At 37.1% G+C, this 22,653-nt stretch overlaps 1 long non-coding RNA gene across 1 annotated transcript; it reads right to left on the reverse strand.

The window, feature by feature from the left end:
* Nucleotides 1-395: 395 nt before the first annotated feature.
* LOC121735519 lies at nt 396-21,872 on the reverse strand. Its single transcript, XR_006036872.1, has 3 exons — nt 21,725-21,872; nt 7,627-7,636; nt 396-406 (listed from the first exon to the last, which is right to left on the reverse strand). It is a non-coding gene; the product is annotated as an uncharacterized LOC121735519 (long non-coding RNA).
* Nucleotides 21,873-22,653: the final 781 nt, after the last annotated feature.

Genomic DNA, 22,653 nt, shown 5'->3' on the forward strand with positions numbered 1-22,653 from the left:
ATCTACTAAAACTATAATATTTGGTTGGATCTTCTGCTAACGTTTGTTAGCCTTTAATACCTTCTGTGTTGGCAAACGATAATAGTATTATGATAATATACATTTTCTGTATATCGTATGGAATAATTATTATAATGTAAAGGTGTGGTCCACCCAGGAAATGTCTAGTGTATCTAAACTCTATAAAATTATTCTTTCTTGATAAGTTAAGTATACAAACAGATGCCTTTGATTGATACCAATAAAGAATCGATTGAATACATAATAACTATGTTATTAACGTTTGACATGTAAATAATATAGACTATATTGGACTTATTATGTGCTTTGAATAGAGAAGGTTACGCTGTTCATCCAAAGAAGTTTTAGATCAAGGTTCTAAAGTGTTTTATGAAGCGTATAATGCCTGTTCCCTGGAAAAATCTATAATAGATATGATTTGCGTTTTTTTGTCCTGAAGTAAAAAAATCATCAATTTTAATGTAGTGATATAAATATGCCAACACAATATTTTCAATTCGTTTGATAAAACTGATTTATCTTTGAAATATCTCTCTTTTGATACCGAGCAGGGAAAATGCCTGCTGTTTTATTTTCACCCCTCGCCCCCCCCCGGCACTTCAGGAGTTGGTTCTTTCTGTACTTTATCTGTACACACTTCTCGTTAACGAGGTGTATAGTCCAAGCGGGGAAAAGCTCGTGACCTTGAGTTTTTCCGTACAATGTGTAATACGCTTTACACCGTCATACTTCCTCAATTGACAGATCAATTATTATAAAGTCCGCCTCTATAGTAATTACTGGGACGATACCGTTTGATCGACGAATAAGGAAACGTGATAACATAATGTACCTACTATGTTAATTAATGTAATATGTAGTTGATACGAATTCATTATTCTTTGACAAACTAAAATTATAATATTCTCAGCAGGTATAGTGTATAGAAATATGTTTAAAACTATATTTAAACAAGATGAACCGTAAATTCCGGGATAAAAAGTATCCTATGTCCTTTCCCGCGAATGAAAGTATCTTCATACCAAATTTCAGCTAAATCAAAATTTAACGGTTTAGGTGTGTCAAGACAGACAGACACACATTCACGTATTTTATAATATTAAGTAATAATATGGATTCTTGCAACTATCAAAGGAAAAAATAGAATAAGAGTATCTCTAAAGCTCAAAATATGACTCTTCATATTTTAAAGACTCCTAGTCCTACCTTGATTTTCGTTCAAGATACAGTTTCGTGTTTTTAGCACATTTTTAGGCATGTAGTCCACAAACCTGCTTCTTGTTGCCATTGCCATGCATTTTGCCTCTACTCTCTACTCTATCCGCTTAAAATATTATGTCCACAGTATGTCATCAATATTTAGAGCGATCGTATAGCGAACTCGATACTGCGAGTATGCCGTAAGCGATCCGCGGTGCCGTATTGCCGGCGATCCCCCGGCTCGGGTGACACACGCATCGCTGCTGTAATCATCAGCATCATCAGTATCATCATCACTATACTCTTCATCATCGTTATTATCGTCATCATCATCATCTTAGTCATAATTTGATATTTGCTACGCTAAGAGGCAAGAAATTTTGATTCTTTTTGTAACAGATTTAGATTAAGTATAAGACTGATTTGATCTTCAACATCTTCATCATTAATGTCGTCCTTAAAGCTAGGTAGCTGTAAGGCTGTAGCTAGCTGTATTTTGTGGGCTGCCTACTTCAAGCGACTTTAGCTCACCTTTAAAAAAATTACGACAGTAATTTAAGAGTGCAATAGAATTATTCCAAAGTAACTTTTTATTAAAGAAAAGGAATTACACGAAATTTTTTCGCGTATTTCCGATCAGTTCACGTGTGCTAGCCCTGACGTAAAACAAATTCATTATTTTCACCAAAAAGTTCCTAATTCTGTGAAAGAACTTTTTCCTTTCAAAATCGCAATTTAAATCCCATTTTCAGCGTTTTTCTACGAACATTCCTGTGCTTAATGTAATGCTGATACAGCGATTGTGCGAGTGGGCGTCCTCACGCAACATGCTAATGATAAACCCCGATAGTACGTCAACTGTGTGGGCATTGTGTGGAGGATCGTACGGACTAGGAGACCTGGCTCTACTAACGCCGCTACATTGTAAAATAGTCAATTCAGATACACACTTCACTGGCCGAGTACACACTTTTTCTGTATTTAGACATTCGAATTTATGGAGTAAGTAGAAAATACATTAAATGACGCACACCTTAGTTTTTTTTTTCCAAAAGGAACGAATTCCGCACTTGCGTTTCGAATGTAAGCCGGCGCATTGATTCGAGAAGAAAAACGAACGTTTGTGTTTGTCTCACGGAATTTCAAAACGTGTGTACGCAGCTTTCGTCAACGTCAATCCAAATACTTAAGTCATTTTAGTGCCAGCTGCATCGATTCCACGACCCTTGACAACAACGCCAAAGCATCACAAGATCCTTATAAATCTATAAGGCTTGTCTAACTTAAAATGCCCTTCTTCGTATTCACAGTACAACATTTTTCATTTTAAATATCAACTAGTGAAGTGGCGAGGCGCGTCATTTCACATTAGACGCTCTACGTAGTAATAAAATAGATGACAAGTAGATTTCGGAACTGATACTTATTAGATTACAACTCCGAATAATTCACAAACAACCGAAGAAAAACTTTGCTCTGTCTTTTCTTTACTATTTTCTGCTTTTCTCTGTCAAAGTAATCAGCGATATTCACCAATGATATTTTTTTAAGAATTCATGTTTTGTGGTGTTTGCAGCTTAAGATTTAATTGCATTGTTACTTGAATTGAGACTTATTGACCTATCTAGCAATATACTATAGCTAGATCCTAGACGCCGCGCGCCGCTATAACCTAGGCTAGGCTTAGTGCGCACGCGCATCTAGGTTCACACTTTCACGTTTGTTCGACCCCCGACCTTATGTTTATTATAATGAAGTACAAACAAATTTGTGTGATGTATGAGAAAGGATGTCGCTAAATTCAGAATATTCGTGTCCTATTGAATGCGGTATCGTAAACGCTATTATTGGAATTCTATTGTTATTTTATCAACGTATTCTTGACCTAGCACAAAATAATGTCTGTGACGTTGAAAATGGAGTCCGGTATTTGAAGCCGATTTCATGTAGATATATTATGTATTATGACTAGATGACGCACGCAACATCGTTGCGCCAACATTCGTTTATCGCGCGGGAACCGTACATTTTTCCAGGATGAAAAGTATCCTTTGTTCTTTCCCGGGACTCAAAGAATATCCATACCAAATTTCAGCTCAATCGGTTCAGTGGTTTGGGCGTGAAGATGTAACAGACAGACAGACACACTTTCGTATTTATAATATTACTATGGATTTAAAATTTAATAAATAAAATGTTGATTTGCTTTTAAAATGCATGCGTAATCGCAGATTGTGGAGATGACTGAACATAAATATGCGAAAAGTTGAGATGTAATGAAGGACGTTAAACATAAAGCCATTATCGAAACATCAATCAACAATCATCGAAACGCCCAAAAAACATTACTTTCTTGATCGCTTCAATGATATTCATCATCATTATCAGCGGTGCAATAATGATTCATTAAAAATGAATAAGTTGCAAGTTGAACGATTAATCATTGTGCTCATAAGCTCGTATTGCCAATTATCAGGAAGAGAAGATCATGTTAATTATTATTTGCATGAGAAAAAGGTAAAAGAAACGTACCAACGAATAATAATTATCAATCAAACTTTAAAGTAAGGTACGCGATGTAGTTCATAATATTATTATTACCTATTGTCACTTTTCTGCTGTCAAATACTAGTTACAAAAATTAGCTGATGTAACACTTTCATTTGCTACTACTCTCACAGTGGACTCTATACAAGATAATATACACACACCACCAAAGTACTATTACTTATTAAACTTAATTATATTACACTCAGTCTACAGGGCTTAACAGAACTAAGTTATAATACGACCTCAGTGGCTTAATTGGTTGAGTGTGTGGTAGCTCAAGCCGAGGGTCGCGGGTTCGAATCCCGCCGACGGAACAAAAAAGTTTGCAATGTTCCCGGGTCTGGATATGTATTAACTATTAAATATGTGTAATGTGTATGATATAATAAAAATCTTAAATATATGTATAGTATAAAAGAGTTAAATATATTTCCGTTGTCTGGTACCTGCAACACAAGTCCTTGAGGTACTTAGCACGGAGCCAGACTGACGTGGTGTGAAGCGTCCATAGATAAAAAAAGTATAACTAGTTACTAAAATTAGCAAATGCAACTTTTTCAGCGCTACTACTCTCACAGTGGACTCTATACAAGATATACACACGGTACACACCACCAAAGTAATATAACCTATAAATTATTAAACTCAGTTATATTACACTCAGTCTACAGGGCTTAACAGAACTAAGTTATAATACTTTAGGGAGTTTATGGGTCTCCTGTATAGAGTTCGTTGTGGAAACAGCAGGTCGGGCGCTTGATCATACAAATCACAAAAAAAATGGTCTTTCAGCGCTACTACTCTCATATTAGAATGTAGATGCTATACAAGATATCCTAAAAATTTAACGCTATGTTTTGTTGTAACAAGGTGTACCTTGTATTATAGTCCATGCAATCCATGAAGACCCACCACTATTCCTCCTAATAGTCTATAGTATATTATGTGTGCAAGCTTTCGCCAATGTATGAGTGCTATCGGTACACACCAATTATTACCTATGAGTGCACGCGCACACTACAATAAATGGACCAATTAAGAGAAAGCGTCACGGTCAAAGGGAAATATGCTCACCCAAATATTGGTGGGGCGCGTCTTCGTGCATACAAGGGCACATACACAGTACACACCCTAGATTATTATCACTTTATTTTGTTACACCCAGTCTGTATTCCATAAAGTCGTGGTCACAAGTCCTGCCCGCGGTCACGCTTGACATTACGGTATGATGATTCGTTTGCGTCTGCGATGCCCCATCAAACGCCCCGGATTTATTTATTGCCATGGAAACACTTAGATTGTGAAAACACCGCGCTCTGCCCGCAGGCACCCAATAGGTGCTACAGCAAAAAGGGCAAATTTGTAGCATAATCCGACCATACTTATATCATAAATGAGATTGTCTGCAGGCTTAAATGGTTGAACCAATTTCGATCAAATTTAAAATACTATCAGTCCCGGAAGAAAACGGTAGTTTTTATCATAAAGTTTCCGTGTGGTGTTTCTGTATGAACAAAATTATGAGCAAGATCTTGTTAAAATTCTAAAAGAGTTTTATACCTTTACATTTTTAACTTGATATAAAAGATTGCAACGTGTACTTTAGCTTGCGTTGAAAATATATATTTGAAGACAAGTACCAACTCTACTAATGTTTTTAATTTAAATTGTTTATTAAAACATAATGTTTTTAGCCGACTTCCAAAAAGAGGAGGTAATATAATATTTGTCTTATTTTATTTTATTTTATTTGGAAAGCAAACAGTTACATAGCAAAGGTAGTATAAGTATCCAGAAATGTGACAAGGGAACCATTAACTTTCTTTATAATGAAATAAAAAAGAGAGTTAAATATATTATTTTACAGTATTTCCACTATATGTGAAATTGAAACTAGATCTACAAAAAAATATCAATGTAATCTAAAATTCCTCATACTTAACTTACAGCTGACTGTCGTAAAACAATTTATTGTTTACCGACAAGCATTGCGCATCAGATATTGGTATTTATTAAGTCATTATTATATCTACCGTATCTATATTACAATTACTTTCTAATAAGGCACATAACGCATTACAGATTTTATTCTGTATGACAGCATATTTATCAAGAGCCAATCTATTGTGCGCCTTATCACCGCTTGAGTGATCGGGACTATAGGTATGGCAAATCAATCTTCTTATGCAAGCATCCGATACGCAATGTATTTGACAAAAACGGTCTACCATCTGTTGCTAATGTACTGATGAAATAATATTGCTGAAAAGCTCGGTACACTTGGAAGTTGGAACGCATAAATTTTTAATCAGATTGCTTCTCGATCACCGCTAAAAATTATAATACGATAATCCGCACTTATTTGTTTTTTTTTAATGTAATAAGGGAGAAAACGAGCAAACGGGTTACCTGATGGTAAGCAACCTCCGCCGCCCATGGACACTCGCAGCATCAGAAGAGCTGCAGGTGCGTTGCCGGCCTTTTAAGAGGGAATAGGGTAATAGGGGAGGGTAGGGAAGGGAATAGGGTAGGGGATTGGGCCTCCGGTAAACTCACTCACTCGACGAAACACAGCGCTAGCGCTGTTTCACGCTGGTTTTCTGTGAGAACGTGGTATTTCTCCGGTCGAGCCGGCCCATTCGTGCCGAAGCATGGCTCTCCCACTTTTTTTCATATTATATTACTGTAAAAAATAGTGTCAAGCTATATTTATCGAAATTAAAGGTACAAACTGGAACCGAGCGACACGCGACAACTGCAGACGACGTATTGTCGCGACTGGTTTCTATGTAATTGTATGAAAAACCCTCCGCAGCGACACGAAGCTAGCGACACATTCATAGAAATACATATAATAGATAGAAATAATCACATAAACACACACAACACAGCGCGGTAATGATATTTAATAATTTTAGTAACTTTGTTTTTATTTTTAATTAAGATACTATTCTGGTGATCTGCAGGACAGGCTCAGCCTAGTGCAGACATCAAAGAAACTCGGCACTAAAACGTCTTTAATCTTAAAATAATATAATGTACCTTTAAAAATATTTTATTGTTTTCAAAAAAATATTAATATTATTATTACATAGAAACCAGTAGTGTTGCGACGATACGTCGTCTGCTGCCGCTTCATGTAGCGGTCCAACTTGTACCTTAATTGCTCTCGAAATTGTCACTTAGAGAATCTCCAGTCACCAGTGGAACCTATCTATGGTTCAAACCTCTAATACAAAAAAGATCATAATACTTGGCGACTTTAATGCCCACCACGCCGACTGGCTCAATTCCAGTAAAACTGATCACGCGGGGAGATCTGTCTGCAACTTTGCCCTTGCGAACGACATGACACAACTGGTTACTACGCCTACGCGAATCCCAGATGTGGATGGTCAGAATCCTTCCTTGTTGGACCTCCTACTGACTTCAAATCCTGACGGCTACCAAATATCCGTAACCGCACCACTTGGTTCATCGGATCATTGCCTTGTTAGGAGTTCTGTGCCACTTACGACGGTGTTAAGACAGCGCGCTGTTAAATACCGTCGTGTGTGGCACTATAAGTCAGCAGACTGGGATGGGATGCGGTCGTTTTTTGCATCCTATCCTTGGGGGCACGTGTGCTTCTTGCCGGATGATCTCGACAACACTGCCAACTCTGTTGCCGATGTGGTGATGCAGGGGATGGAACTTTTCATTCCGACCTCTGTAGTGCCAACTGGCGGCAGATTTCGTCCCTGGTTTGGTTCATCCCCCAAAAAAGCTTCTCGCCGGAAGCAGGAGGCTTACCAATCCTGGGCCAACGCAGTGTCTGCTCGGGATTTAAATACCAGCACATATAAAAAGGAGTACAACCTTGCCTCTAGGTCCCTCAAGAAAGAGATTACTCGGGCAAAGCAACAGCACGTCAATAGAATTGGCAAGAGACTTGAGCGCCTCCCCTCGGGAACCCGTGCATTCTGGTCTCTGGCCAAAGCTATTGAAGGAAATTTCTGCAAGCCAACCCTACCATCCCTACACGTAGGAAATGGATCGTTGGCCCAGGACGCAAAAGACAAAGCCGATCTTCTGGGCAAGCTCTTTGCGTCAAACTCGACCCTGGGTGACGGGGGGCAGAAACCGCCGACCATACCGCGATGCACGAGCATCATGTCGGATATACGGTTTCATCAGCGCTCAGTGCGAAAAGCCCTCTGTTCCCTTGATATCCAAAAGTCGAGTGGGCCTGACGGAATCCCGCCTATTGTGTTGAAAAAGTGTGCTCCAGAGTTGGCTCCGGTCTTGACGCGACTTTTTCGGCTCTCCTATTCCACTGGCATCGTCCCGGCTTCCTGGAAGACAGCCTTGGTGCACCCGATCCCCAAAAAAGGTGATCGCTCAAATCCTTCCAACTACAGACCAATCGCTATAACCTCTCTCTTCTCGAAGATAATGGAATCCATTATCAATAGCCAGCTTCTTCGATACTTGGACGGCCAGGGATTGCTAAGCGACAAACAATACGGGTTCCGTAAGGGTCGCTCGGCTGGTGATCTCTTGGCATACCTGACTCATCGTTGGGCTCAGGCAATTGAGTCGAAGGGAGAGGCATTGGCTGTTAGTTTGGACATTGCGAAGGCCTTCGATCGGGTTTGGCATAAAGCGCTGCTATCAAAGCTTCCATCATACGGGCTGCCCGAGAAATTATGTAAGTGGGTCACTAGTTTCTTAGCAGACAGAAGCATAAAGGTCGTAGTTGATGGCGAATGCTCGGAAACTCAGTCTGTTAATGCTGGTGTCCCTCAGGGCTGTGTGCTATCGCCTACTCTATTCATACTGCATATCAATGACATGTTACAAACCAAAGGCATTCATTGCTATGCGGATGATAGTACAGGTGATGCTGTATATACCGGCTCCCCTAATATTTCTCGGCAAAATGTCACTGAGAGTCGAAACGAACTTGTGTCTAAGGTGGAGAATTCATTGGAGAAGGTCTCTGAATGGGGTAGACGTAACTTAGTCCAATTCAACCCCGCCAAGACACAAGTCTGCGCGTTCACCACTAAAAAGTCACCAATGGTCGTTTATCCTCGTTTCGAGGGCACATCTTTAACCATCTCCCCTAGCATTGAGATACTTGGCGTCAACATATCGAGCGAAGTCCAGTTTCGATATCATCTTGAGGGTAAGGCCAAATTAGCCTCGAAGAAGCTTGGCGTTCTTAACAGAGCGAGACAGTACTTCAGTCCGGACCAACGCCTACAACTCTACAAGGCGCAGGTTCGGCCTCATATGGAATATTGTTCTCATCTCTGGGCAGGGGCGCCAAAATACCAACTGCTCCCTCTGGATCGTATCCAACGAAGGGCTGCTCGAATTGTTGACTGCCATAGTGTTTCAAGCAGCTTGGACCCCCTGGAATTACGCCGAGATGTTGCTTCACTCTGCATCCTCTATCGGCTGTATCACGGGGAGTGCTCTGAGGAATTGTTCGGAATCATACCACCTGCAACTTTTCGCTATCGTCCCACGCGAAAAACATACCATCCTCATCACCTTGATGAGTGGCAGTCTTCCACAGTGCGTTTTTCGCGTAACTTTCTGCCGCGCACTGTAAAACTCTGGAATGGGCTGTCACCAGCAGTATTTCCGGACCGATACGACCTGCAAACCTTCAAGAAAAGAGCGTATACCCTCTTAAAAGGCCGGCAACGCACCTGCAGCTCTTCTGATGTTGCAAGTGTCCATGGGCGACGGTAGTTGCTTACCATCAGGTGACCCGTTTGCTCGTTTGCCCCCTTATTTAATAAAAAAAAAAAAAAAAAAAAAAAAACCTGCTTGATTTTGTTAGGTTAGGCTTACGTGTGAAGCAGCAACAATGACAGAATATTCAAAGTTTATCAATTTCCAAAGAAGTGTTTTCGGATGCAATGTTCGTACACAACTTGCACAGATATGCCTGTTTTTATAGAAAGCACAGATAAAGTGTGTGTACAGATCCTATGGAAGGACTTATCTTAGCGACAAAATTCCCTTGGGATTTCCTTGGAAGTTGCGAACAACATATCAAATATAAGCTAATAAATTCCTATTTACATAGAAGCTAACGCAATACATTGTGGTCACATCCGCGTACAACGTCCGCGGGAAACGCAGATTGATTCGTTTCCCTGCCTCGTCTCCGCTACTCTGTTACGGTGAAAGTATCATAAATCCGATATAGTTTTTGTCTAGGTTTTATTGGCTTTGTTACATGTTAGCCGTATAGAAGTAACCTAACCATTTCTAGATTTGGCTCGTCGACTCTAAGTAAGTCACATAGAAAGAACTACCTTTTTGCATTGATTTGTTAGCGTGAACTATTTGGTATTTAGTGTCACACTTACCTATTTAGTGGAATTTAAAAAAAAATCCTTAATTAGCATAATATGTAAGGCTTCCTAATTGTTTTAGTTTCCAATTGAGACTATATTTTTAGTACCTACGTTTCATAATCTTCTCAAGCCCTAGATCTAGCTTAGTATGTACCATTAAACAAGAGATAGACTAGCTTAGTATGTACCATTAAACAACAAAAAGACTTGTATCTAAGCATTGGTTTGACGGTGTTCTCTGACTGTCGTTTAATATTTATTACTGATCTTTGATTATTTAAATATTTCAAAATTAATAATAATTATAAATGTCTGTACTTATCCTTTAATAAGCTATAATTTTTCTATAAGTGAGTTTATGTAAATTTTTGTAAGCTTTCGTAATTAATTAGTTTCTAAATGTGAAAACGTGTAAATGGTGTCTAGATTTTATACAGCCTTCTATAAATTAAAAAACACTGTATGTTTTCCAAATAAATAAAAAAAAAAAAAAAAAAAAAGAAATTGATTCATCTTTCATCTTAAATATAAAATTCTCGTATCACAATGTTAGGCCGCGTACTCCTCCGAAACGGCTTTACTGATTTTAATCAAATTTTATATGCATATTCAGTGGGTCTGAGAATCGGCTACTGGCTACTTTTTATATTGATAAGTGCATTTGTTGAATAAATAATAGTAAATTATTACAACTCGAGACTGACTGAGACCATTGTTTGTGCGACGGGATAGCCATGGACGTTGCCATGTTGACATACTTATTTAGTAACTTCAATAAAATAATACGGGCGAAATACTTTATATTATGTCAAAGAAACGTTTGCCGGGACAGCTAGTACTTATATTATAAAGAAATTAATTCATAGGCAATTGATGAACCTACGACGTTTGGTCGGATAATGTCAATTCAATGATAGCTGATCTGTCGGCTGGGTTTGACACAACGCGACCAATTTACATAGGTCCGCCATCTGCCTATGAATCAACTTCTCTGATAGTACCTAGATCTAGCTTAGTCTTCACCTAAATCTAGTTTAGTTTGTACCTAGATATAACTTAGATCTAGTTTAGTCTGTACCTTGTTCTATGTCGTCGGCGCGTCCGTCTGTTGTTTGATTTAGATGTCCCTAATACTTCCTCTAGCGTCTTGGCCCACGATCGCTCGACACACCACCTACATCATAACCTGAACGTGACCAGCCTTATCTGACTGTGATATTCATTATCATCATCGACATTACGAGGAATTTAAATCGTAGTAACTAGCGGACCCAATAGACTTTGTCCTATATCAACTTTTTTGAAATAAGCTGTTCCAGTTTGGACTATAGTATCAAATGGAAATTATTTACTTGACTGAATTGTAAAACTAAATAACAAAGCAAAAATTTTGAAAATCGGTTCACAAACGGCGGAGTAATCGTTGAACATACATAAAAACCTCGTTTTTGGAAGTCGGTTATAAATATATCGGACTCATTTGTACACACGCGAAGAATGACATTAAAATCGATCAACGATAAAGGTAAAGAAGATAAATAATGATAATCACCATACGAGAGAGGAGCATAATATTAGGCTGGCTACTTTTTTGCAATGGATCAAAACCATAGTTCGCAAAAAGTCTAAACATTAATATCCCTTTAATAAATTCTAGCAATTCTCTGCTCATAATGTAATTCTACCTGGCACACCATTCATTTCTAAATTAAACACTATTACTGCAATTTAAACAACCAACTCATGTCGCTTACATCTATCAAAACAATTTTCACGCTTGTACTTCAGGTGGACATAATAAGCCGAATGATACTCCACTACAAGTGTTCCGACTGTACCTCTATTCCTGGTTTCGTACTGCACGCGACAGTACAGTCTATACTAGACTCTAGGATCTCTAAGGGTCTGTAGGCATTGCGATGTAACGCGTCGATGAATGGACTGCATTTTTATATCAGCCATTTTTTAGAACAGATAGCTTGACACTGCTGAAAATCTATCAGTGTTTAACTTTATGGACACCATACTAATGTTATAAATGTAAAAATGTGTCTGTCTGTTTAAGTTCGGTTTAAATCGAGTCTTTCAAAATACATTACCTCTTGAAGTTCTAATGTAAGCTGACCCTAAGTTAGTGAACGCGACAGTACCGGCTAATGCCTCTAAGTGTTTGCTCCGGCATGCAAAAATTACTGCGTCTGCGCACGGATAAAATGTAAATTAAAAGCGGACATCGCGGTGCGGTGAACGAAAGTTAAGCTGTGTGCACACTGCACACTGCTAAACGTTTAAATTAGTTTAAAAACCGGCCAAGTGCGTATCGGGCCACGCACAATATAGAGTTCCGTAGGACCGCTAGTTTTTGATTTTGTAGATCCTATAGTCTCTGAGCAAAACCGCGGACAGACAGACGAACGGACAGACCGAAACTGTAAGGGCTCCTTGTTGACTACGGAATCTTAAAAATGTGCTCCTGCTTTATTTTTACCGGATAAAATAAAACAAAGTGATTAATCTTTGAGGTTGGCCACTGCCACTTATACAAGGGATATACTCTCCCTTAAGTATTATTCCACACTTAAATTGACTCATATTTACATAGTAAAAGCATCTACATAGTAAAAGCAAAAGCTTATATTTTTCCGACTTTTATAAAAACTTAGCTTTTTCATCCAGGCTTCTTTTTTACTTTACCATGTACCTCTAACCCCCCTTCCCCAAAACCAACTACATAATTTAAATATCGACACGTCTGCCTCTCCTTTTCCCAAAACCAGTACTTTAAATTACGGACATTTAAATTATAAAATCCAGTGTGTCCCACCCCTACAATAGCATGCGCTTCGGAACATACAATCGTAACAATACATCAGCTACATTAGCACGAGAGGTGTCGCGGTCCGCCTGACCCGTCTAATGAAGGCGATACGGCGTTTGACGTACAAATATCGTTTATCTGATCCATGTTCGTCCTATCTGGTCATTTTATTGCATATTAATTGCATTGATAATGCTGCTTAAGTAGGCTCTTTCTGCGGCTTTGCGCGCGAACTTTGATTTTACCTTTGGGGGTGAAATTTTCAAAATCCTCTCGCATTTGTGGTTTACGATAGGAACACGTGTAAGTTTCTTTGCATCTCTTCAACTTTTCTATTGAAAAGAAATAAAAAAATAATAAAAACTTGAGAGGTGTCAAAGCACACCCGAATGGAACGAAGATATTTTTTATGTTCAAAAAACCTAACGTATATATACATATTAAATACTTACACTCAAAAAAATTTATTAAAAACGCCATCTATTGACGCCCAGGAATAATAACAACGCGTCGCTGTTTGTTCTCAAAAACGCCATCTAGTTGACGCACAGAAATACTATCAACGCCCTCTGCCTCTACCATGCAGATACTAATAATAAAGTGTTGAGTTCAAATATCGTTCTATCTAACCTCCTTTACGCCGAACGCGCGATAAAGAACTTTGTTCTGAAACTGAAATCTAAATGGTTATTACATATTAAGTAATTATTATTAAATTTAAAAGCGACCCTAAACTTCAAACTTTAATATGATTTAGTTAGTCACAAAAAGTTGCTTGATAGTAATAAAAAACAAAATTCTAGGGAACCCTGACTATTACTAGGTTGGTTTTAAAAAAATAAGTGTGGCACCCGGGGACTGCGGCGGTAAAGCTATTGCAGTCAGCAGCTAGTCTACACGCATAATAGTGCACAAACACCGTGCCGATATCTGCAGAACTAAAACGACGTTAGACGAGAGTTAGGTTTATTTTCGTTACGGAATTTTTTGATTTGGTCGCCGTGCTCAAAGTCGGTGATAAAAGCGACTTAGTTTTGGGTATTAATAACCACGCGATGATAGACGACTAGTTATAACTAATAATAATATAACAGCAACATTTGTAATTGAATTAAATTAATCTAAAAATAATTGAATGATTGACCCTTGTCTAAACATTAACATGACTATTTCATTACAATTAATCATATTTTATTGGCCAAACGAGCACGCAATTAATTACGTAATCGAAACAATTAAATACCGTACCGTAGTTTGCTTCTCCAGTATGTAATTTGGGAAGGCTATACTTATATGTGCATTACTCAATATAGGCCTAAATAAACACGGCACATAATGTATACTATTATCGAATTCTTCGGGATGCGCTTTTCGATTCACAATTATGTACTTACGATAAATTATGCGTTTCATATAAAACGATGCAATCGCGTATTACAACACTAACATCTCATTCCAAATTCAACCTTGTCTGTTTATGTTAAGGTATATTTTTTCCTAATTACGAATTCGTGTTACGATGTTCCATAGTGTTGTGCTCCCATTTGATTATTCCGCGAGATATGTGGTGGCTGCATGCAAAATACTTCCCTCTAAGATATGAGGACTGTCCGTGGACGTTTATAGCGAGCCACACACGACGCCATTACTGGTGAGAACTCGGATGCTGAACATAATTGATCATACGGAATAGGGTCCCAGGTTCAAATATAGTTAACCTATGTGAATAAAATGCAAAATTTTAGAAATTGTTATCGAAGAATATACAAATGGATAAAGTTCGGAACTATGGCAATCACGTCAGCTTTCAATAAAAAGTAAACTAAAACAAAATCATACTATTTATTTGTAAACTATGATGCTATGAGCACAAGCACACATTCCTCTGTTTCTTTCCAAATTCCAAATTGTGATTGTATAGTCTGTCAAGAGAGTGAAGAAATTAAAAAGTGGCAACATCGTGGTGTCATCCCTTTCAAATCGATCTAAGAAAAAAGGGATGACACTACGATGTTGCCACTTTTTAATTTCTTCACTTTCTCGACGGACTATAAAGGTTTTTGTCGGGAACGTTCATAAAAATGCAGATCTCTACAAGCAACAACTAATTAAGGAATACCAATAATAATTGATGGGTAGCCTAGAAACATGACTAAAACTGTAAGTAAATTCGGTATAATTTCGAAAAAACTCCTAATTTACCCAAATATAGTCAGAGACCACCCGTGACCTCGGGACACCCACACCCATCACGAGTCCACAATCAGAACATCTTAATTACGAGCGTGTTCCTTCAAATTTCTACCTTAAACGGCATTAAAGCATCTAAGTACGTAAGATTACTCTCCCGGTAAAGTTATGTCACGATCTGACACTTCTGTTCTGATCTGTGATCAACACGTGCCTCTTGGACTAGTTTCGAAATTTAAAAACGACTCTTGGTTTCTGAGGGTTTTTGACTCGAGTTTATCAATTCACTAGCGGTTTTATTTAGCTAACGGTCAAAATAATCCTACCAAAGTAAGCCAAACCAATCAACAACGCCGTTGATTACATAAGCTCATGTCAGAAAATCTTTTAGTTGGCATGGGCATAAGTTAAGGTTCTTGCCTAGCTTACGACATAGAAAGTTAGCAAAATTAGTTAGTGCTTACATTATTTATTGGACAACAAATGCATAGAAGTTTGAAAAGAAAAAATGCCAAATTTAATTATGTTGTCTTGATACTTGACTCACGAATACCTACCCAACACAACACAAATTGCTGCACATTTATTCTTTTTTAAATTTCAGTTTTGAGGTTATCTTTCGTCATCTGTATATCCACAATAATAATAATAATAACTCCCACATCGGTTTCGGTGACGACCCGGGCCAGTTACGCAGGAGTAATTTTATAGTGCCCAAGTGTGTGCGCAGTACACAAGAGCACTCTCTATTCCTTTACTCCTATAGCCCAGTGGGACGGAAGACCGATACGACTGGCGAGAGATCAGGCGCAGGACCGACTTTTTACATGCCCATCCGACGCATGGATCATCTTACTTGTCAGACAATCAGGTGATCAGCCTGCATTGTCCTAACCAAACTTGGAAATAACAAGTTTTCAACGCGGGAATCGAACCCACCTCCGAGTGAAGAGCCGCGTTCTAGACTACTGGACTACGGAGGCGTTTACGTATCCACAATAAATACATTCCATGAAAGGCAAAGAGAGTAATGGACGCGTAAGTCGATAACGCCGATATCTCACAAGTTAGAATCATCACATTATTCAATGGCGCGGGTTCGCACTCGATACGGGATCTATCGTGCTGGCCTCAGGCTGTTTCCACTTCAACATCGTTTACGCGATTAAACGATGCTTCCCATCCTTCAAGTTCTTTTCGACGCTTAGTATTTATGTTCTAATACACATTGCTAAGATCCTTTGCCGATATTAAAAGTTCCTAAGTAGTCAGTACTTAACTAATTTAAACAAAATCAGTTCTGCTGAACTGATTTTGTTGAAATTAGGTAGTTGGCTGAGTTGTAAAAACAGACGCAACTTCTGACCTATGGCATAAGAGGTATGGATGTTTTCGTTATAAGTGTATTTAATAGAAATACGACAATAATTTTCTTTAGCCATACTACAGTATGTTATGTCTCTCGTACTCTAACTATACAAGGTGTAACAAAAATAAGTGATAATACTTTAGGGTATGTACGTGTTCCGTGTAGAGAGTTCACTTTGAAAGTAGCAGCGCTGAAAGACCAAAAATTTTTTTCACTTTTGTATGGGGAAACTCGTGACGCTCAGGCCCTTGCCCATACAAAAGTGAAAAAAAAATTCGTCTTTCAGCACTGATACTTTCACAGTGAACTCTGTTAAAAAGGAACACGTACACACACTAAAGTATTATCACTTATTTTTGTTACACACTGTATAGTGCAGTATATATTTGTCGCTAAAAAACGACGCCTTCGCCGAATCGAGTGCTGGAAAATCCTACACGTTTCTTAAAAACTTAAAAACAGATCCGGCTCAACTGAAAATGATCCAATCTAATAAAATTAGAGGGCGAAAACGTAATTAATTGATCAATTATGTGCTTAGGCCATATAAAGTATAAATAGACATTACTAGGTCTTATATGCAACAAATTGTACATGTCGAAATGATGAATCAATAGAATTTAGCACACTTTGATGATTTTCCGTTGAGTGATAAATTGCTCATAATTACCGGATATGTGGACATTCGTCATAGAGCGTCTCTCATCAAAGCGGCAACAGCAATCTGCAGTATGCAAACGATCTTGATACTTGACGCGCGAAAATTTTAATTAGTTTCTTCCAATCTTCACTTACAGAAGGTAGTAGTAGTGTAGCTTAAAATAAATAAATAAAATAAATTGCTACAAAATGCATCATTTTGAAGTCATTTTAGCTTGTGGTAGACTGTTATAAAATGCAAAAATGAGCACTTAGAATTTATGATAAATAATTATTAATAGTAATGAGACTTACTAACGAAGAATACAAAGATACAGGACTAAGTTAACTATGGTCAATAATGACAGTTTAATAAATAAATCATAGAATTAAGATTTTAAATAAAAATCGGCCAAATGCGAGTCGCGCACGAAGGGTTCCGTACCATTATAGATCAAAATTAGGCCGAAACTTTTATTTTTTGTTGCCCCCCTTAATTTTTCAATTTTATTTAAAAATGATTATTAACTCTTAAAGTACACATATAATTAAGGACTTTGAGAAAAATTCAAGTACCTACCTGTTGTCATTATTGATATAGAGCAAAAAAGGCCAAAAAATCACGTTTGTTGTATGGGCGCCCCCCTTAAATATTAATTTTATTTTGATTTTTGTATTTGTTGTTATAGCGGCAACAGATATACATCATTTGTGAAAATTCAACTCTCTAGCTATTATTCTTGAGTTACAGCCTGGAGACAGACAGACGGACAGACAACGAAGTCTTAGTAATAGGGTCCCGTTTTTATCCTTTGGGTACGGAACCCTAAAAAGCATATTAGGTTGGGCGCCATCAGTCAACAACCAAAGTACATTTGAAACTCTGTCCCGACAGCGGTTAGGGTGTAAAAGGTATAAGTGATATAATGATGTTTAAAATACGCTATAAGATAACGACGGCCCGGTATGGTCACCTCACGCGCCGATACCTGCTAGGTGCCCCTGACACTGACTAGTCTTGAAACTGGTCACATTTTTGGAAAATCACAAATATTTTTGTGAAAAAAATATTATTGAATTATCTTAAAATATTTTAGAGTTTATTATGCCCGATCAACTGATTGTTAGTCGATGGAATTAACTTGTAAGAGAAAGCTTAAACATATCGCTTAAACATAGTAATATTATACAGTTATGTAGATAAAAGCTTTATCTATATTACTCCTTTAAGCTAATAATTAATAGATTTTAAAAATTATTAATTATGAAATTTTACTTATATGTTATTCATTTAACCTTTTTGATCTAGTGCGAATGTTGAATAATAATACATTTTAATTTTACCATCGTTTTACTGTCATTTGTTATCCGAACCTGCACTTCGATTCGCTTATTATTCCTTGAATAAATGAATATTACCATACGTATTTTTAATAAAAATATCCGTTAACATCCTTTACCTTATAAAAAACAATAAACATCAAATCCTTGCGGGCGCGCTAAATATGGCCGGTGTGATTGCGGCCTGCTACAGATAAGGCAAATAGCTCATACAATTGTTAGAATAGCCGCTTTTGTTGAGGAAGCGGTATCTAATGGCTTAGCCACTGGCTAGACTTACATGGTGTAGATTACTGCCCAGCCGTTATCGACTATTCCCCGTACTCCACTTTAAATTAGTATTTAAATATAGTTATTTTACAAGCGCTTAATGGTCATGGTATATTCTACAATTCGTGAAGGAAGGTTTAACTCGTTACGTAGTCACTTCACGAGCGAAGAAATACACTAAATTCATTTTACTAGATAATATTATAATATCTTGATGAAATTTGGCACTAAGTACAAGGCATTGGGTAGGATGGACTATTTTAGCTGCCGGAAAATGTACGATAAAAATATTTCTGCAGGCACGTCACTATTAATAAAATACATAGTTATGTTTATCTTATATATAAGATTCTCGTGTCACAATTTTAGCTACCGTACTCCTCCGAAACGGCTTTACTAATTTTCACCAGATTTTATATGCATATTCAGTAGGTCTGAGAATCGGCTACTGGCTACTTTTTGTATAGCAATTTTGTTGAATAAATAATACTCGTAGTAAATTATTACAACTAAAGACTGACGGCGACCATTGTGATTTGCGACGGGATGGCGATGGACGTTGCCATGGTGACATACTTAGTCACTTCAATATGGGTGAAATACTTTACATATCAAAACAACGTTTACCGGGACAGCTAGTAATATTATATTTTGTTTATCTTTTTGAAATAATGACATGTATCAATTTCATTTACCATACATAGAACATAGCGCTTTTGGAGATCTAGTACTTTTCCTATTTAAAATTCTTGCTAAACGCATTAACATTTTCAAGATTTTATCTTCTCGTGCCTAATTATTTAAATAAATTAAGCCACTTAATACAAATTGCAAATACAGAGAACAGCAGGTGGTATTGCATTTACATTCAAATGCCGCTTAATGCGGTTTTAATATTCTGTTCTTCTTTCAATTAAAATCTGAAATCAATTCAAGAGCTATATTTAAAACACAATTTTTCAATCATTTAACAAATTCATAGTTAAGTATCCAACTACTAGATATTGTACTTTTCCAGGATATCTACCACTGAATTAATAAAATAGATAAGCTTATATTATTAATTAAAACAAGAGCCGTACTAAATAAAAAAATAATCGCTAACCATTAAGTAAGTAAAATATATTTATAATAGCAGCAGTAGGTAGCTATATTTATTCGGTTTTCTTCGCTACGATAAAATCATATTGCTGTGATAAAAAATAAATTTCAGATCTCAGTAGCAAGTAACCATTTAATATACTTAACTTAAAATTAGTCTCAATCCCAAAATTGTATAGAACTTGAAGTAGAATTGTATACAATTTCCTTTGTCTACATTTTAATTATACATAATTTGTATCTAAAATTAAAAATCTATCTGCGATCAGGAGCTAAACGCGAGGTCAGGCGACGTCACGATCTTGACCACGGCTGTACCATTTTGGATGCGGTTGTATCGCCCATAAAACTGTCTGTGATAACCAAAACGGTGTGCTAATGGGGACACAAGTTCTGCCACCATGTAGCCGGCCCAGTAATTACTGTTACACTACTGGTAATGTGATAGGCTGATAAATAAAGTAAGGAAAATAAAATAGGTATTTCCCGCAAGCTTAACATTGGGGAATTTCAAGTGTATAGGATGTTAATTTCAATCAATAAAAAAATATATTTGATACATCAGACACTTCTTTTTTTATGATGCCTTTTTACTGACCAAATTTTATTAATAAAAGTCCTATCTTACATGGAACATGTATACGTGGAGAGAAAAGAACAAATAAAATTAAATAAATCATCACTAAAGTCATTCGCAAACAACTTTAAAGATTTCTGAATCAAAATCATAAAGTTACACTATAATATCCATAGAGCTTTATAGCTACAGTTCTCCAGATGAAATATTTTTAATACTAACTACTCTTCTTTTGAAACTCATTATTTTGGTATTTTATATAATAAACTATAAAGTACCAAGACTGTTCGTATTTGTGCACAAATTAGTGTCGAATCTGTGCATCACACATGGCCGGAGGTCGGCGCTCTCACGATTGTCGCCACAATGCGATAAGAACAATATTAGGTTTTGAACAACTATCGAGATCCACGAGTCCAATAATTTCCTTCGCAATAAACTTTATACATAATATAAAGGTGTTTAGTAGAATCAGGTCCTTTTCTCTATTAACTAACTCGCAAAATAAAGATTTTACCTACGCACGCGCGATGTGATACTGTATTATTCTGCTCTCTAAAGCAGCGGCTCTCAATCTTTTTTGGTGGCGACATTTTTGTCAATGAATGAATTGTTTCTATATTGGTGTCTGATGAGATTTCTAAAAACAATATTATATGACGTATCGCTGTATTTGGATTCCGCGGAGCACACTTTGTGAATGGCTGCTGAAACCTATCTCAAATCACACGTCTTGTATGCGTGCGGATCGATCCGGGTGGCTTAGTCTGGAGAGAGTCTACTGTATATCACTTATACTATGCTTATCGATTCTCTTATTAAATTTTACTCGAAAATATCGATTATGCGATATAGGAATGTCATCGCCCAAACTTATGTGGGAGCACGCTGATTTTATCAACAAATTATTGAATTATGATCAATAAAACTTAGTATTATCTTTTAAGTACTGCACAGGTGGAATAAATATGAATCTATAATACATTAAATCTGGTTTATTAAGGACGCTATCACATTTTTTCACAAATATCAGCGATAATATATTCGTCTCCACGTCTACACCATAAATTTTTTATAGCCGCATACAAATTTAATAAATACGTTTTAACCATCACAATAATCGCAAAATATTAAAAAATGGGGTTTGATTAGGTACCATTATAGCTGAATACACTGAACTAAGGAAAATAAATATACAAAAAATTGTTGCTTATTTAGTCCCCTGTACGAATAGCTAAATATATTATATAAAAATAAATAACATTTCCAATTATAAGCCACGTCTCCACTAGGCAACATTTAGCGCGCGACACGTGACGCTCAACATGTACGGCAACGCTGCACAACAGCGCGCGATGTTGCCAGCTGACGCGCAACATGACGCGCGGCTTGTTGTTTGTTTAAAGAGAATTGCATCAATTGTCGTCAAGTGGAGACGCGCGCAACAATGTCCGTAGTGTGGTCTAACGAACAAGTGCTCAAATTAAGCGAACTGTACCAAAACTATGAACGTCTATGGGATACTGCTCACAGATACTATAAAAAAAATTATAATCACTGCCACTAAAATCAACACAAGTTCCTCTGGCGACATGTCGGCGACGACTGACGTAAAGTAGATGCGTAGACAGAAAACGTTGTTCATCAAAAGTCCCGCGCTGACTTTCAACATGTTGGGCAACTTGTTGTCCAGCATGTTGCGCGTGAATTGCTTGCTTAGTGGAAACGAGGCTATAAGAAAAATTTCTTATTTTTCTTATAAATGGAAAAAAAGCGTCACTGTACAAGGCGCGCTAATATTGAATGTTATTTTAATGTCCTTAACGTCGATATTCGTACTGACCTGCTAATTTTTGTAAAAAATTTTGTGATAGCGTCCGTAAACATTTTGATTTTCATTGAAACTTTTCTATGTACTTATGTATTTTAATTATTATTTCTATACCAAATTTAATCAAAGAGATAACAGATGGACAGACAAACAGGTTTTTTTTTATCTATCACAAAGTTTATAAAATATAAGAATATTATTTTATCTTTGTGTATAAAAAATATAAAAAGAACGTGTCACGTTGTTTGTTCGCGAATCGCGATGGACTCCTAAATTACTGAACCGATTTAAAATTTAATTTTTTCACTGCGTGCAATTTGATTCAACTTGAAAAATAGGGTAGCTTAAATCTAAAATAGTCACAATATTATTGATTTTTTATTGCAA

Source organism: Aricia agestis, chromosome 17, assembly GCF_905147365.1.
Source record: "Aricia agestis chromosome 17, ilAriAges1.1, whole genome shotgun sequence".
Taxonomy (NCBI): domain Eukaryota; kingdom Metazoa; phylum Arthropoda; class Insecta; order Lepidoptera; family Lycaenidae; genus Aricia; species Aricia agestis.